Raw genomic sequence first — 19,625 nt, forward strand, 5'->3', positions numbered from 1 at the left:
GTCTGCAGTCTATCATGCCCTGTTCCACGGCTGAATCGACTATTGTGAGTGAATCGAAATAGAACAAGGCTTTATCCGACCTCCAGCTTACTCGGGGCGCATGCTAAAATCTACTGTCAAATAGAGCGTTGTTTCACCAACCAAAATTAATATGAGTAAGCTCATTTTTATTATATTGGAAATCATCTTTCTGTAGTGTTTAACATACCCGTTATTTATTTTCTACATTTTCATTCTAAGAAATGAATCATAAATACCGTATCATCGCCTCAGTGGCGTGGTCGGTATGGTGTGGGCGTACGACCTCGGTGGCTGCGAGTTCGATTCTCGGGCATTCCATTGAGATGTGAGAGATGTGTATTTCTGGTGATAGAAATTCACTCTCGACGTGGTTCGGAAGTCCCGTTGCTGAATAACCAATGGTTCTATGCAACGTTAAAACACCACAGAAGCAAACAAACTAAATAAACGCCTTATCCTAAAATTCTTTTATCTTTAATTTAAAGCGAAACACCTTTTTTAGACCTTTTCAGGCTTTCCTAACCCCCTCTCCCACAACAACAACAACAACAACAAAAGTAGTTTGTAGGCTTACTCCCCAAGTAAGCGATAACTTTTATGTAATAGCAAATAGCTTTTTTTTTTGTGAAAAGGAGAGCATGTAATTCGGACATAGAGCTGACAAGACAGGAGATTTTAAAAATCTTTATGCGTTTTATGGGTAACTCAACTTTTTGAATGAAATACAATGAAATAAATTTCCAATATTTTCAGTTTTTATTTCCCGAACGAAACGGGCCCAAGTAATGTGAAATTGGCCTTTCAAATCAGACAAAGAAGAATTGGGATTTCATGATTACAGAGATTCTTGTAGAAAAAAAAAATCCAATTTTCTTGCATGAAATCAATTGGTTCTCGTGGTTTCTGTCAACTCTTCCAGTCGATGAAGAATTTTCTCCTTTTCGTTAATGAAACTATCCCAAATAAAAGTCTGGAAGCTGCCTTAAAAAAAAAAAAAAAAAAACAAAAAAAAAAAAAAAAAAAAAAAATGGGGCTTCATAGTTAGATTCTCGAATATTTTTTTTTTTTTTTATGAAATCAATTTTTTCATCTCTTTCTTTACCTTTTCGTGAACGAAACGAGCCTGAATAGAAGTCTGACAGCGGCCCTCCAATTCAGGCTCAAATAACAAACCCTTGGACCTGCCACCTCGGTGGCCGCGAGTTCGATTCTCGGGCATTCCATTGAGGGGTTAGATATGTGTATTTCTGGCGATAGAAGTTCACTCCCGACGTAGTTCGGAAGTCACGTATGAAGCCGTTGGTCCCTTTGCTGAATAACCACTGGTTCCATGCAACGTAGAAACACCATACAAACAAACAAACAAAAACAAACCCCTGGAATCATCGTTCTCTTTAACTGGGAGTGAATAGGATTGACATATTTATCTCCGGCCGTCACACCTGTAATTGGAGCCGAAAAGAAATTCTTAATCATTCCCTCTGTGTGAGTTTTGTTTTCCTGGAATGGACATCCATATCGGAATTGAATTACCATCTCGTCGGGAATCCTAATTAGGTTATTTGCACGGCATTCAGCTTCTGTCTTTTGGAGTGTCATTAGTCGGTAATAAGGATTACCATAACTTGACAGCGCTCATAATTTATTTTCCCATATGGAGGGGAATCTTACATATTCGGGGCGATCATTAGTTTTTTCTGATAAAATTTTAGAGGTTTTCTAGAGGTCTAGAGAGAGAGAGAGAGAGAGAGAGAGAGAGAGAGTTACAAGGATTATATATTAGTCCATCCGAGGAGACATCGTGTGCTCACTTATCTCTAGGAGCAGGTTTTACTGTGCATTCACATGTGTCCTAATGATTTTGTCTAGCTTTCTTTTAAACTCTTCCACACTGTTGCTGTTTACAACTTCTGCTGGCAGTTTATTCCACGTGTCACATATCTTGTATGAGAAGAAGTTCCCACAATGGGATGTGTTGTATCTCTTCAGTTCTAGTTTCCATCCATTATTTCTTGTCTGGTTTTCGTTTTAACGTAGATAGGTTGCTATCTACTTTTGTTATGCCGTTCTGTATTTTGAATGTTTCTATAAGTTGTCCTGGCAATCACAGTGTTTCTAAGCCGTACATTTTCAGGCGCTCTAGTCGTCTTTGGTGACATATTCCTGGTGGATGGAATTAACTCTGTGGCTCTTGCCTGTACCCCTTCTATTCTATTTACGTCTGTTCTTATTGTTGGTAACCAATACTGTACTGCTGACTAACTCTGTGGCTCTCGCTTGTACCCTTAAAAATTTAACTATCTATTTATGCCCTTTCTTACATGAGGCGATGCCCGTCATGTTACCGTTGAAGAGCACAACGCATTGCAACATTGCAATTAAGGCTGCGGGAGTGTCAATGTTTTCGGAGAAAGAGCAGGAGGTGAATGTTATTTTTCTAGCGAGGAGCCTCATAACAGAAAGGCGTCTTTTGAAGTTTTTGTTTTTTTTTTTTTTTTTTTTTTTTTTTTTTTTTTCACAGTGTGGGTTTCTAATGACATTCCGAGGGTCATATGACATCGGTTCTTAAATGAAATATATTTCCTTTCCAAGACTGAAGTGCGAGAAAATTTCGCCACTTGGAGGAGGGGAGAGTCGGAAATGAATTATGTCTTTATATAATATTTTTTCACACGGAGAAAGAAGCCAATCAGAAAATACCATAAAAAGAAGAAAGTGGTATAAATGTTTCAAGTTTGTTATTTTCCGTATTTTAGAAGTTTCTCCTTTGTACCGAAGCGCATTTTCTCCGCGAGAGATTCATTAAAAGGTAGCGCTGTAAAAAAAAGAAAGAAAGAAAGAAAAAAAAAGGGTTAAACTTTTCCACTGAATATTTCAGCTCTCCAACAACATTACAATTTCCCCTACGTTTGTCCCGTTCTATTTACAAAGTGAATGAGCTCTGCTTAACTTAAATGGCCGAAAAAAACATAACGTATATAGAAGAAAAAAGCTGTTTCTGTTTTAACTCTTAAATTCATTTATTGAGAAATAATAACAGGACGATTGCTGTCGTAAATAAAACCTGAGTGTCTCTCTCTCTCTCTCTCACTCTCTCTCTCTCTCTCTCTCTCTCCTTTTTTTTTTTTTTTTTTTTTTTTGTTCGACGAAAAACTCACCCCCTTATTCGCTTCAGATAGAGGTGCTTTTATTTTAAATGCAATATTTATACATACATTTTTTTTTCAGGTGATGAATACGTCATGTCCACTAAAGCCCCCGCGAGAATTTTAGAATTTTCGACACCATATTTACTCGACATGGCCATTTTCCACTTAAAGTCGTCCGCGCCGTTCAAGGGCTGCGCGCGCGCATACTCTCACAATGGATTTTTTTTTTATCCGCCGTACTGTAAACAGATTTTTTTATTTTTATTTATTTGTGTGTGTGTGTGTGTGTATGTCAAGTCACGACTTCCTTTTTGCAAATCGTTTTACATCAATTTTATTCCTCAGAAGTACGTTGATATTATAAATGATAAAATAACATTGCAAATAAAACTAAGAGAATGTCCCACATCAAAATTAAGAGAATTCCCCAAACTAAAAATAAGTGTCCCACATCAAAAAAAAAAAAACCTCCCAAACTAAAAATAAGAAAATGTCCCACATCAAAAATAAAAACTTTGCCAAACTAAAAATAAGAGTGTCCCACAAAAAAAAAAAAAAAAAAAAACCCCCCCCATCCCAAACTAAAAATAAGAGAATGTCCCACATCAAAAATAAAAATTTTCCCAAACTAAAAATAAGAGTGTCCCGCATTAAAAAAAAATCCCAAACTAAAAATAAGAGAATGTCCCACATCAAAAATAAAAAATTTCCCAAACTAAAAATAGGAGAATGTCCCAAAATCAAAAAATAAAAAATTTCCCAAACTAAAAATAGGAGAATTTCTCACATCAAAATACAAAATTTAACCCATAACCAAACAAGCGAACTTCCCGAAACGACAGGCCGTAGATTTGAAGAGTTGGGGGGACGTAGTATGGAAATTGAAAGCCGAACTATGGGAACCGCACAATAATTGCTTTGATGGAACCACCGGCAGATTTCGGTATCAGAGGTAAAACAACAAAGTGAATAGTCCCGTTGATTCCGTCTGTCGTCCGCCGTAAGAGATTGAGTGTTCATATATATATATATATATATATATATATATATATATATATATATATATATAATATATATATATATATATATATATCAACCGAAGTGGAAGCCCAGACGGGATACATAGCGGCAATGGTTTAAATGGAGACATGAGTTTCATATGGGCGTTTATTCTATTATGTAATTTTCAGGTTGAAAATGGGGCTGGTCCCTGAAAACGTTGCTTTAAATAAAGGCCCATATGAAACAGATGTCTCCATTTAAACCCTCCGCGCTAATATATATATATATATATATATATATATATATATATATATAGATATAGATATATATATATATATATATATAGATATATATATATATATATATATATACATACATATACACATCCATAACGTACATACATACATAAGACCTGATATATAGATATATATATATATATATATATATATATATATATATATATATATACATATATATACACATATATACATATATATATATATATATCAGGTCTTATGTATGTATGTACGTATGTATGTGTATATGTATATATATATATATATATATATATATATATATATATATATATATATATATATTGCGGCAAGGGTTTAAATGGAGACATCTGTTTCATATGGGAGTTTATTTAAATGGAGACATCTGTTTCATATGGGCGTTTATTTATTTATATATATATATATATATATATATATATATATATATATATATGTATATATATATATATATATATATATATATATATATTATATATATATATATATACATACATACATACGTACGTACATACATCATAAGACCTGTTTGTTTAGACATGAATTATAAATTTGGGATTTTATCCTTGCAATGGTCTCAATAAGAAAAACCTTGATCGTCGCTTTCAACGAAGTATATACTACATTTGCGTGATGGCATATCCAGTACAGATGAAGTCATTGAACCTTACGCTCTAGTTTCACCAGAATAATGGGAAATCAACACGAGCATTTTTTTTCAATTATTTTTTTTTTTGGGGGTGGGGGGGGGGGCCGGTTGGATGAGAGATGAATAATGCATTTTACATACGGAAGTATCGCAGTCACAGCGTATCAATATTCGTTCATGTTACTTTTTTTCTTCATTCAATTTGTATGAATGAATTTTTTTTGCCTGCCGCAAACGTTAGAATGTAGGTCATTGAATTATAAAGAGAGAGAGAGAGAGAGAGAGAGAGAGAGAGAGAGAGAGAGAGAGAGAGAGAGGAAGACTGTTTATGAATTTTTGAATGAAGAAAATGATTAACTGGCCAGCATTTACAACTTTTTTTGCTTTTATTTTGCCTTATTATTATTATTATTATTATTATTATTATATTATTATTATTATTATTATTATTATTATTATTATTAGTTTTTATTTTATTATTATTATTATTATTTTTATTTTTATTTTTTTATTTTTTTGCTCTATCACAGTCCTCCAATTCGATTGGGTGGTATTTATAGTGAGGGGTTCCGGGTTGCATCCTGCCTCCTTAGGAGTCCATCACTTTTTTTTAGTGTGTGCCGTTTCTAGGATCACACTCTTCTGCATGAGGCCCGGAGCTACTTCAGCCTCTAGTTTTTTCTAGATTCCTTTTCAGGGATCTTGGGATCGTGCCGAGTGCTCCTATGATTATGGGGTACGATTTCCACTGGCATATCCCATATCCTTCTTATTTCTATTTTCAGATCTTGCTACTTATCCATTTTTTCCCTCTCTTTCTCTTCAACTCTGGTGTCCCATGGTATTGCGACATCAATGAGTGATACTTTCTTCTTGACTTTGTCAATCAACGTCACGTCTGGTCTGTTTGCACGTATCACCCTATCCGTCCTGATACCATAGTCCCAGAGGATCTTTGCCTGATCGTTTTCTATCACTCCCTCAGGTTAGTGCTCGTACCACTTATTACTGCAAGGTAGCTGATGCTTTCTTGCACGCCTCCAGTGGAGGGCTTTTTCCACTGAATCATGCCTCTTTTTGTACTGGTTCTGTGCAAGTGCCGGGCATTCGCTTGCTATGTGGTTTATGGTTTCATTTTTTGTATTGCACTTCCTACATATGGGAGAGATGTTATTTCCATCTATCGTTCTTTGAACATATCTGTTCTTAGGGCCTGATCTTGTGCCGCTGTTATCATTCCTTCAGTTTTCTTCTTTAGCTCTCCCCTCTGTAGCCATTGCCATGTGTCATCGCTGGCTAGTTCTTTAGTCTGTCTCATGTATTGTCCGTGCATTGGTTGTTGTGCCAGTCCTCTTTTCTGTCTGTCATTCTCCTGTCTCTGTATATTTTCTGGGTCTTCGTCTACTTTTATTAGTCCTTCTTCCATGCACTCTTTAGCCACTCGTCTTCACTGGTTTTCAGATATTGACCAGTACCCTGTTCTCGGTGTTGACGCAGTCCTCTATACTTAGTAGTCCTCTCCCTCCTTCCTTTCGTGTTATGTATGTCTGTCCGTATTTGCTCTTGGGTGTAGTGCTTTGTGTATTGTCATATGTTTCCTGGTTTTCTGATCTATGCTGCGGAGTTCTGCCTTCGTCCATCCATTCTATTCCAGCGCTGTATCTGATTACTGGCACTGCCATATGCCTTCTATGGCTTTTATCATATTTCCGGCGTTGAGTTTTGACTTGAGTATCGCCTTGAGTCTCTGCATATATTCTTTCCTGATCGTGTCCTTCATCTCTTGGTGTTTTATATCCCATCCTTCCAATTATTCACAGGTATTGTCATCCAGTCTCATCGTATGGGGGGGTGGCTTTGATGTTGCTCCCATCTGGTAGCTTTATCCCTTCAGTTCTCGTCACTTTGCCTTTTTGTATGTTGACTAAGGCGCATTTTTCTATTCCAAACTCCATCCTGATGTTCCCCAGATACAATCCTTACAGTCTGGATTAGGGAATCTATTTCCTTGAGTGCTCTTGCCATATCAGCTTGATGTCGTCCATGAACATCAGATGGTTGATTCTGTTGCCTCTTTTCTTGAGTTGGTACCCGGCATCCATCTTCTGTAGTACTTTTGTCATGGGAATCACGGCTACTACGAAGAGTAGTGGGGACAGTGAGTCGCCCTGGAAGATCCTCTCCTGATATTAACTTCACGATTATTATTATTATTATTATTATTATTATTATTATTGATTATTATTATTATTATTATTGATTATTATTATCTTCGTTGTTACCACCAGTGTCCTTAACACTATACAAATAAAGCTGTATAGAGTTCCAGAGAAATTCATTATAAACGTCGAGGGGAATCATGATATGACATTCAGAAGTCTTCGATGGGCGGGGAATACGGGATTGTACCGATTTCATTTATGTCTCTGGCGAATACGGGAACTACCGTGTGAATGTTATACGGCTCCCTGTCGCGCACTAAATCTACGGATGATATTGTGCTGCCTTTGTTTCAAGACGTGCGCTTGTTTACTTACATTAATTCCATAGTCTATGGTACTATTTTACTATAGGTATATATATATATATATATATATATATATATATATATATATATATATATAACACACACACACACACACACCCACCCACACACACACACATATAATATATACATTTGTGTTGTGTGTGATGAAAAAGACTATAAATAAGATACACTGTTTGACGTGCGCTTGATTACTTACAATTAATTCCATAGTCTATGGTACTATATTTACGTATATGTATATATATATATATATATATATATATATATATATATATATATATATATATATATATATATATATATATATATATATACACACACACACACACACACACACACACACACATATATATATATATATATATTATATCTTTTTATTTTGTGTGTGATGACAAAGACTATAAAATAAGATACACTGTTTTCCGTAAATACATTATTCCGTAACTGCAAATCATTATTCCTTATTTATTATGTTTATAATTTCACTTAATATTAGCCAAAAAAAGAAGCGTCATAGTACAGTGTGACTTTTGCCCTTTATAATGTCTGTAATAATTTTAGGTCCTCCGTCCTTTCAGAGGGAAAGTAATGTTTATTCTTCATTAGGTCTCGTATGAAGAGGAATTGTATTCGTTTTTTTCTTTACAATTGGTGAGGCAGTGTGTCAGACGAAGGCAACGTCTGGAATTGGTGTGCAATAAAGACATGTATTGCCCTCGCCAAAATTGACATTTATTTCGAGGAGAACTGTCACCTTGAGAAATTGGCATTCTCTGATAAAAACGAGTATAAGATGGACCCTGAGAATGTAGGCTAAATAATGAGAGAGAGAGAGAGAGAGAGAGAGAGAGAGAGAGAGAGAGAGAGAGAGAGAGAGAGCAGTCGGTTGACTAATTGGTGTTTAACTTTCCAGTTCTTCTCAAATGCTTGGTACCTTCAGCTCTTTAACTCCGATACCTTTAAGCTTTAATATGTCAACTAGAGAGGATTGCAAGCCTCTACACTGTGCGATTAATTATTGCTTTATCAACCAGGCTGATTGACAGACAACTGAATGATTTAAAATGTAATTCTTCCTAGTTTCAGGTGACGAATGGAATCTTAGATATATTTAACTATATAAATAATCTTGTTCTGGCTTCGGGTCCAAATATATCTAAAATTCCACTGGTCACCTGAAACTAAGAAGAATTACATTTTAAATAACCTTATAAATAATCTTGTTTTGGCTTCGGGTCTAAATATATCTAAGATTCCATTCGTCACCTGAAACTAAGAAGAATTACATTTTAAATCATTCCGTTATTTGTCACTCAGCCTCTTCCAGTATTATTTTACATACTGATAATTTCACTTCTAAACATATGAGTGTGTTACGTTCTTTTCCCACCCCTTCTCTGAAAATACGTAGAATAAATGGAAAGGCAGTCGTTAAAGCCTTGCTTCCATTTTTATATATATTTTCGCATATAGTAATGGATCAGAATAGCCAGATATTGACTATTCAAGTTTTACCACTGTCGCAGTCTCATCACACATGCACAAAGTGAACTATGAGTTTTATCCTGATTTTCACCTTTGGTTTTCAAAGCTGTCAATCCTGTTAGAAAAATATATTCTAAAAAGTATATGTAAAATTATTTGATGTTCATTCATTCAGTCAACAGAGCACTACAAAGATGCCCTACAAAGATTCAATACTTGTCATTTTTTTTGATACCCCAGTTTTATTCATACAGTTTTCACCTTCATATTTGTCCCTAAAGATTTGAAAGAACGCAAAATAAATTCCTCGAGATTTTCATACGTGCCAGCGATAAGAAGTCAGAATTGACTCTGTGAAGAGAGGACGACAACTCGCATTCCCCCCCCCCCCCCCCACCCGGGCCCCAAAGGTCTCCTGTCCAAATATTTGCTGTTCAGGAAGTAATTTAAAAAAAGGTGACGTCCTTTGTTGACTTTGACGGATTAAGGACACGAAGCAATCGTTTGTGACAAATTCGTTCTCAGGTCTCCAAATGCGAGCAGAAAATAAACCTTTTTAGATCAAAATAATACGGGACTCACTAACATTTTTAATTGAAGCAAGCCATTTGATGACGCAGATTTTATAAATGTAAGACTCCTACAAATAGTAGTAGGCTTTATTCTCTACACAATTTTTCGAGGGCAAATCGTTTGCCTTAAACTGGCTTCATAAAAGGCAGTTCAAACTTTTTACACATCGTTGGGCAAAGTGTTTTCCAATTTAGTCCCTCTCTTCTCTCCTCTCTCTCTCTCTCTCTCTCTCTCTCTCTCTCTCGTCTCTCTCCTCTCAAATCTTTCTTCTCTCTCTCTCTCTATATATATATATATATAGATATATATATTATATATATATATATATATGAATAATATTAAAAATTACAATAAAAATTGAAATATACTCAGAACGTACACTCGGCTCTTTCTCTCTTTTTCTCTATTGTAACGTTCTAAGTATATTTTAATTTTATTGTAATTTTTAAGTTTATTTTTTTTAATTGTAATTTTAAGTATATATATATATATGTATATATATATATATATATATATATATATATATATATATATATATATATATATATATATATATATAGATATATATATATATATATATATAACATGGGGGGAAGAACCCCCAGTATTCATAAGGTAAGCGTGGACACGAAACGGAAGGCAGACCCCCACACCCTATTACACACACAGCTCTCTCTCTCTCTCTCTCTCTCTCTCTCTCTCTCCAAGGAATCACCCTCTCTCTCTCTCTCTCTCTCTCTCCACCTCTTTCTCTCCATTTTAACAGGTAATGAAAATGAGAGAGTTGCATCATAACATAACGTTTATTACAAGAATAACTAAATCAATTAACTAAGTAATCCAGTCTTACAGACTAACTCAAAACTACAATGTCAAGTCACCCCCCCAAAAGTCCACACCCCTCCGGGAACTCTCCCCCGGCATTTCCAGATCCGTCTGTTCCAAAGATACAGAAAACACATCCCGGTAAGTACACACACAAGTTTAAAGACAAAGTTAATAAAATAATGAACATCTTACAAGATATCAAAACAAGCCATCCCTTTGGCTAAAGTAAAGGTAACACTTATAACACTTACCCATCCCAACCGGAATATTCACTCACTGTTTAAAAAAACACTTTGGCACCCGCCATCGTGGCTTTGCCTTCCTCCCCCGAATCTCTGAGCAAGTCTTCCCATAGACTTGGCTAGTGATACATTATGAATAGAAGAGGCGCACACGCACATACGAATGCACACTTCGACATCGCCTCATATTACTGGCTACAACCAGTTTCCCAAAGGCACTTTAAGAAGAGTTCATAAACTGTCGTACATTGACTCGACGAATTAAGCATTTTTATCTCACGCCATCCCCTAGAAAACTCATTGATCAGCTACTCTCAGGTCGTACTCTGCACTGTCTCCACATTCCATAGGTCACAGAGAACGCACGAACAATATATTATTAATCAAAACCCCTAGGCGTTACAAGATTGCTCTGGCCACCTATATGCTAGCCCCCGCCTAGCAAATTGCTTTAATACAAAACACTGGCCGGCTTAAAATAAAATAAGTAAACTGCACGTCTCTGGCATTATAAAATAAAGTCTTATCACTTTATCTCCCAATAGCACAAGACGCATTTTCTCTCATATTTTCTGCATTAGGATTCTTGAATATCCCTCTTAGCTTGTCTGCAAGTAGCTGCACTGACAGCAACAGGCTATAGCAGGCTGTAGCAACTGTAGGAAGACGGAATGCCTCCCTCATCGTAGAAGACTCTCACGGCTTCTTTTAGATCCCCCCAAAAAACACGCTGTAGAATTCTCCCTCGATCACCCATCATGGAAATACTTGTAATCACCCTGGACAACATGGCAGCAACCTCTCTTCACGGCGGTGTGGACGTCTTGCTGGTGTCGGTGGGAACGAATTTTTCCTTTGGGTGTGTGTTAGTATGTCAGTCAGGTCTTTGGTCAATCTAAGAAAATTAACCCAAACATACTACTTCTATCAAACAATGATCTCAAAAGGGCAGAAATACCAACTGAACGTCTCCCAATTAACTCCCTTAAATATGACTACTAATCATAAGTCATTATCACAATCTTAAGAAACAAAAAAAAAAAACATCAAGTTCTCCAACTCAATTCTCCAAACTCGCACATCAGCACACACACAACTCAGAAATCACAGCAACTCCACGGAATTCTGCACTCACATTTCGAACTCGAATGTGCTCACAAGAGAAAAAAAAAAAGAAGACAAAATCGTAATAGCCAAGACAAAAAAAAAAGAAAGTATCTTCGTAACATACCCAGACCCAAAAAAATATTCTCTCAAGTTCTGACATTCAAACAACCCACAAAATCAGTAAAAATCTCCAACTTTTAACAGCAAAAACCCCTTTACTGCTCAATAATTAATTACAATGAGACTTAATGTCAAACTCCCTTTACGTAAGCAGCAACCCCAGAAAAATTACATCTCCTGGTAAAATCAAATCTCCCGTCCAAAAAAGAAATGCTACTTAAGCTCAATCCCCAAATCATATCTCTCATAGGAAAAGGAAGAAAAACAATAAAAAAAAAAAGGATAATCACAAGTAGATTTCCCCAATCACAAAATACATAATACATGTATAATATGCATAACTCCCGCGTTTTCCCCAAGAAATGCTCCATGTAAAGCCCCGGAATTTGCCAGAAAGCAAACTCTCACACATGCGCTTTCATGAAATGCTATAGCCAACATTTCCAGATATTGCGAAAATTCTGATCTGTCACATCAGAGGGAAAGAAACGCACAGCGCTCATCACATCTCTTGTCAGCAGAAAAATCGCCTGCGGACGCATGCTCAAACAACAGCATAAAAAATTGTCTAGTCGACACATAAGATTTGGAAACTCATGATTCTCAAGAAAAAAAGGTCTAACTGACACATTTCACAGAATTAACTCCAGGATATGACTAATGTGTTCAAAAATTTGTCTCGAAGACTTATTCTCTCAACATGACTTTGCCCAAATTATATTTCTCCAAGAATAACACACTTGTGAACATAAAAAATGCACACACGATCTCCATATGACTCGTAATGCAGTAATGCCACTTCGTCTCTAAATAGTCACGAAATCAAAAAGAGAACCACAGAAATCTTCTCTTGCTCAAAAAACTCTATAACCACAAAAAAAAAAGAGTCACCCGCCCAAGAGTAATTCCAACTCCATTATGAGACACCATATTAATAATAACACCACTCCGGTTATAAAAATATTTCCTCCATTTGGTTAATAACCAACCCCCTTATATTATTCTCTTATTTCTCTAATAGCCACATGTCAGTAAAAAAAAAGACACCACTCCAGGAATAGAGAATAATCACCTCTATTTCGGCAAATACAAAATATTTACCTCTATTTCCGCAATAACTCCATGTGGAACAAAACAAGGCTCCAAAAAATATATCTCCAAAAAAGGAATATCAAAAAATGAAATCCTACCTCCAAAACCAAAAAAAATGTGCACTCAAGGCAACTAACTCACTCACAAATATTGTCCCATAATCTCCAAATATGTGTCTCCATTTGCAACAACAAAGATGGCTGCAAAATAATTGAACTAAACATAGCTCATACCACTATGCAAATATCAAAAATGGCCAAAAAATATATATCTCCATAGATTATATCTCAAATTATAACTCCCAAAATAATATATCTCAATTATAACTCCAATTCTCCAGAGAATAACTCAATGTTATAGTAAAAAGCTATAAAACTCTCCATTTTAGCATAACTGCTAAAAAAAAGGGCAAAAACTCGGCAAATAAAAACTGTCTAGAAAATTCTAGAAAAAAACCACCAACGTGCCACAATCATTGTAACAGAACTCCAAATTCACAGTGTCTTAGCCAAGACTTCTCCATATGCACTACGACATAGCCATTAGAAAACTTAACCAAGTTTTCCTATCTCTCACAAAGTTGTCACAAATACAACTAATGTATTGTGCAAGAAAAACTCACAATTTCTGGACACAAATATCCAGAGAAAAAATGTAGTGCCATTATGTATGCATTCAAAACGTGCAAAAAAATTCTCCCATATATTTCTCTATAGCATCAAATAGCTAAAACACGAACACGTTCCCGAACAATGACTCTAAGTCATGAACTGAGATAATATTCACACTAACTGGAGAGAAAAAATAAATTCAAATTCACCTTGATAAAAAAAAACTTGTGTCAGCGATGGCTAACTTCCAAAAAAGGAGAAAGAAAAATCAACGGCACCATTAACTATCTCCCGTAACTCACTAGATGTCAAGCAATTATCTGCTGAACACATAAAAAAAAGGAAAACAAAAGAAATAATGTGTTGTTAGTTCCTCCCAAATTCAAAAAAGATTTCACCTCCCTTGATAGCATTAAAACACCCACGTATTAGTACATAAAAAATCAGTATCAGAAATATCATTATCACAAAATCATCAAAAAAATTGCTATCATCAAAATCATCAGTATCAGTACAAAAAATATCACCAATGTTAATGCTTATCCATTCTCCAAAAATTCAGCACAAAAAATTCAGCAAGATTCCACACAATTCACCAAGATTCAGTCAGATTCATTAAGATTCAGCAAAACTCATCCCCGTGAATCACTGAAAATATTCTCCAAAGTTACAAAAACTCAACAATTAATTAACACAAGACTTCTCCCATTAATTCATTGTAATAATTCTCCTTGAATAATTATCTGTGATAATTATTGAATAATCTCCCATGAAATATCTCAAATCTCTCGCAAAACAATTCTCCCGTAATGATAATTATACTTAAGCAAACCCCCCGTGACACATCTCAAGTATAATAATTATTAATAATAACAATAATAATAACTCTCCATAGCAATAATTCTCTTGCAAAAATCTCAAGTAAGGGTGAAATTCAAAATAGCATACAACAGTATTGCTGAATCCTTGACATACAATTTCTCCAGCATGCAACACCATGACATAACACCATTGCCACACAACACAGATACAACACCAATTATCGGCATTTCAAAGTAATTTCTCCAACACAATAAAAAAATAATCTGTGTATCCCCCTTATATGTCTTTCAAGGCACAAAGAAACATATAACACATCCCGTGCATGTTAACTACTTTTCCCCTCATTCACGGAAAAGAAAAATCTCTTCTTATTTCCTTTCTCTTCGTCCAAGAGAGAGAAAAAAAAATAAAAAAAATCTTTTCTAAAAAAAAAGACTCCACGGGCATTTCACTTCATCAACTAATCAATCAGCTGATATCTCAGCATTCAATGTCAAGGCCAGACCCATCCCCAACACAAAGAAAAAAAAAAGGAAAAGGGGGAGTTCACCCACACTGAGAAAAAAAAAAATTTTTTCCCCCCCTGAGAACAACCCCTCAGTGAAGCGGCAGAACACTCCCCCGAGGCATGCCAGCAGTATCCCCATCTCCCTTGAACAGTGTCTGAGGTCCCCTTCCCAAGGTATACACTAGTGCCATCCCTGCACTATCTCTCGAGGGAGGCTAGTGGTACCCATGCAATTTTTAACTACCCCCCCGAGGCAGGCCATACTCCCCTTGCAATATCCCGCCATGCAATGCCTCCCTGCGCCGGGGTAGCAGAAATGTGCTGAGCCCGTAAAATTGTGCCGCTCTGTGTCTCTAAGCCAGATATATTATCCAAGCACAGTTCACATGCATAGAAAAATACACTCCTATGTTTTAAACAAAGACGAATGCATACGTCTATTATAAACACGTGCAAATAAAGAAAACACGTCACTATGGGGCAAAGACAAGAAAAATTGTTGACCTCTTGAACCAATCCCATAACCCTGAAATATTTAAACAAAAACCCTCTCCCTTCAAAAACAATAGTTAACACTCACCACTCCATAATGGGAAAAAAGAACTCGAAATTCTTCGTAAAACGCGGCAGTGATATATGTATTAAACACAACACCCGCACGGGTATCTCGGAACACTCTCGTCATTGCACAAGCAAAAGTCACACTGGGTGCGCTCACTGCTTCTGGCTGACTCCCTGGGAAAAAAGCTGAGTCCCATAAAAATCCTTCCCTCCCTTTAGCACAGTTAACAAGACAGATATTTTCTCATTTTTTCTCACTAAGTAAACTGCCAAAAACTAACAGTTTAAAACGATTTTCCACAATCCCACAAAGCTTTGTCGTTCGAAAACTATCACTAAGTCACGACCCCTTTTTATTTTCTAACTGGACACCCATCTCTTCATTGGCGTTCCTAGGCATAGAAAGAAAAGAAAAAAAAAAAAAAAAAACAAAAAAAAAAAAAAAAAAAAAAAACTTTTATATCCCCTCTTAACCGCTGACACCACTATAACATGGGGGGAAGAACCCCCAGTATTCATAAGGTAAGCGTGGACACGAAACGGAAGGCAGACCCCCACACCCTATTACACACACAGCCTCTCTCTCTCTCTCTCTCTCCAAGGAATCACCCTCTCTCTCTCTCTCTCTCTCTCCACCTCTTTCTCTCCATTCTAACAGGTAATGAAAATGAGAGAGTTGCATCATAAAATAAACATTATTTACAAGAATAACTAAATCAATTAACTAAGTAATCCAGTCTTACAGACTAACTCAAAACTACAATGTCAAGTCACCCAAAAGTCCACACCCCTCCGGGAACTCTGTCCCCCGGCATTTCCAGATCCGTCTGTTCAAAGATACAGAACACATCCCGGTAAGTACACACACAAGTTTAAAGACAAAGTTAATAAAATGGAACATCTTACAAGATATCAAACAAGCCATCCCTTTGGCTAAAGTAAAGGTAACACTTACCCATTCCCAACCGGAATATCACTCACTGTTTAAAAAAACACTTTGGCACCCGCCATCGTGGCTTTGCCTTCCTCCCCCGAATCTCTGAGCAAGTCTTCCCATAGACTTGGCTAGTGATACATTATGAATAGAAGAGGCGCACACGCACATACGAATGCACACTTCGACAACGCCTCATATTACTGGCTACAACCAGTTTCCCAAAGGCACTTTGAGAAGAGTTCATAAACTGTCGTACATTGACTCGACGAATTAAGCATTTTTATCTCACGCCATCCCCTAGAAACTCATTGATCAGCTACTCTCAGGTCGTCACCTCTGCACTGTTCTCCACATTCCATAGGTCACAGAGAACGCACGAACAATATATTATTAATCAAAACCCCTAGGCCTTACATATATATAAACTAAGCTTAAGTCTAACATATAGGAAATATATCCTTGATGATGCGTTTGATTCCTCTATTCCGAAAATATTTAGGAAATACTCAAACGTGCATCGTGGTGTGCTCTTGTATTACGGATGTTTATTTATAACAAGAAATATAATTAATGTTAGACTCTGAGAAAAGTGTACGATGAATAAGCCAACGTGACCGTTTAGATTCTGCCATCAATCTTTCATTTGACAATTTAAATTATGTAATTAATCTTGTATGTTATCTGGCGTTACAACCAGAAGCTATAGGGACATTATGCCATCAATCTTTCATCTGACAATTCAAGTTATTTAATGAATATCATATGTTATCTGGCGTTACAACTAGAAGCTATAGGGACGATTTGGGAAGCATCGCACCAGTATTCAAGAGAACTCCGAGTCGTTTTAAGCGAATGTCTTCGTTTTAAGAAAGTTGGTTTTTGTGAGCAACGTGCTTCTAGAAGTAAGTGCTGAACGTCTCTACGCCTGTGTCCATTACGAATGTCGCGAAAAAACAAATCACAAATGTCACTAAAGAAAAATGACACTAAAATCACTCTTCAGCATTGAGCGTCTGGACGCGACATTCATTTAGTTCAGCTCCGCCTGTTTCCCCTCGTCCGCCTCGTGGGCCCTGACATGCTTCGAATTCCTGAAGGTCCGAAGCTCTCGAACTATTTTCTTCCACCCATTGCATCACACTGAGTTTCGGACTCTTTGAAATCCATAGGACAAGCTGCCTTCCACCGGGTGTTGTCGTCGTCGGTCTCAAAGAATTTCGTTTCAATCCCCTCCGATAACAGACAGTGTGTGTGTGTGTGTTTCTCTGACGTTCTCGTCGAGGTTGCTGCAGCTTCAAAGTCATGGTAATCCGACAGCTGTTTATGCTCGATTTTTCAAGAGTGTGTACCATGCGCCAGGAGAGATGATGCTTTTCACTCTTTTTGTATTTCAAACCTCCTCGAGATTGGAACGTGACACAGCCATTTTACACCAGGCAAAACCTTTGTCAAAATCTTAACTGTATTGGGCGTTATGTCTATCCTTCCGTCCGTCTGCCATTCAATCACGGCCAAACGGCTGGTCCGATGGGCATGAAACTTGGCAGGGTTATAGTGGGGACCTCTAAGATGCTTTATAATGGGGTTTCATCCTAACCCCACCACCCAATGGGTGGAAACCCGCTAGTATCCGTAAGGACACACGTGATTTTGTTTCGAAATTTCGTCTGTATCAGTTATAAATCTTATCATGGTATACCACATTATTTCCTATTAAAATCTCTATAAGATAATATCATACCAGCCGGTACGCTGGTATAGTGGTTAGTGCTGTGGTATGGCACTCAGATGTTGCGTGTTCGCGTCTCCCCCGTTTCTTCAGCAGTGTGGGGTCTACGGTGGGAGGTTGAAACTAACATTCTTTGGAGGCATGAATTTCAAGTCAATGACCCCTTTAGTATGCTTGTTCTATTTGAATAGGTTTCTCCTACTGAAATAATAATAATAATAATAATAATAATAATAATAATAATAATAATAATATATAATTAATCGACTTTGATGTTCCTTGTTCAGAAAAGCTTCGTTATGTACGGCACATAATAATGTTTGTTCTTAATTAATTATATCTCTCTTTGAGCTCCGAAAGAAGTCTTATGCCAATTAATGAAAATTAGGCAGGTTTTTTTTTAAAGAGTATGAATAAGTAACACACAGTATGTGTGTGTGTGTTTTTGTTTAAGTGAGAAAGAGCCTGATGCTTTAATGATTGGAAAATAGGCAGTAAAGTGAATAGTAAGAAAGACATCCATTTGCCTAGAAAACCAGGTCGTTGATTTATATGTACCCTCAGTGCTTTCCCATCCTTTTTTTTTTTCTTTTCCATTAACTGTACTGACATAGTTTATTTGTTACCAGTGCCATACTTCTTAACTTTCTTTTCTGCTGAGTAAAATTCTGATCGAGGAACTGTTTAATAATACTCATCGTAAAAAAATCAACAGTATTAGAAATGAACTTCATATAGAATCAACTTTTTTAAAAAAAATATATCCCCTGTCTCATATTAAGGTTAAGATTAATCCGTGAACATTGTTTAAAACAAGAAACTATCATTATTATTATCCTTCGGCATTTTAATAAGATTAAAATCGACTTTGATAATTACCTATTTGAGACATGCCAACCTCGGTGCGTTGCTCACTAGTTTATGCAACATTGGAAAAACAATAAAACAATGATTAGGAAAAATAGAGAAGAACCTAATGAGGCAGTAATTACTTTTAATAAAACATATTATTATTATATTATTATTATTATTATTATTATTTTATTATTATTATTGTTATTATTATTATTATTATTATTATTATTATTATTATTATTATTATTATTATTATCATTATTATTATTATTATTTATTATTATATATTATTATTATTATTATTAATAATAATAATAATAATAATAATAATAATGATAATAATAATAATTAATAATAATAATAATAATAATAATAATAATAATAATAATAATAATAATAACTTGACATATGCAGGAGCAAGATTAGTAGCAGAACTGATGGGGATTTCGAACACCAACACCACCGTCACAACCAACCCAAAACGAACCAAAAC

This window comes from Macrobrachium nipponense, chromosome 32 (genome assembly GCF_015104395.2).
Source record: "Macrobrachium nipponense isolate FS-2020 chromosome 32, ASM1510439v2, whole genome shotgun sequence".
NCBI lineage: Eukaryota > Metazoa > Arthropoda > Malacostraca > Decapoda > Palaemonidae > Macrobrachium > Macrobrachium nipponense.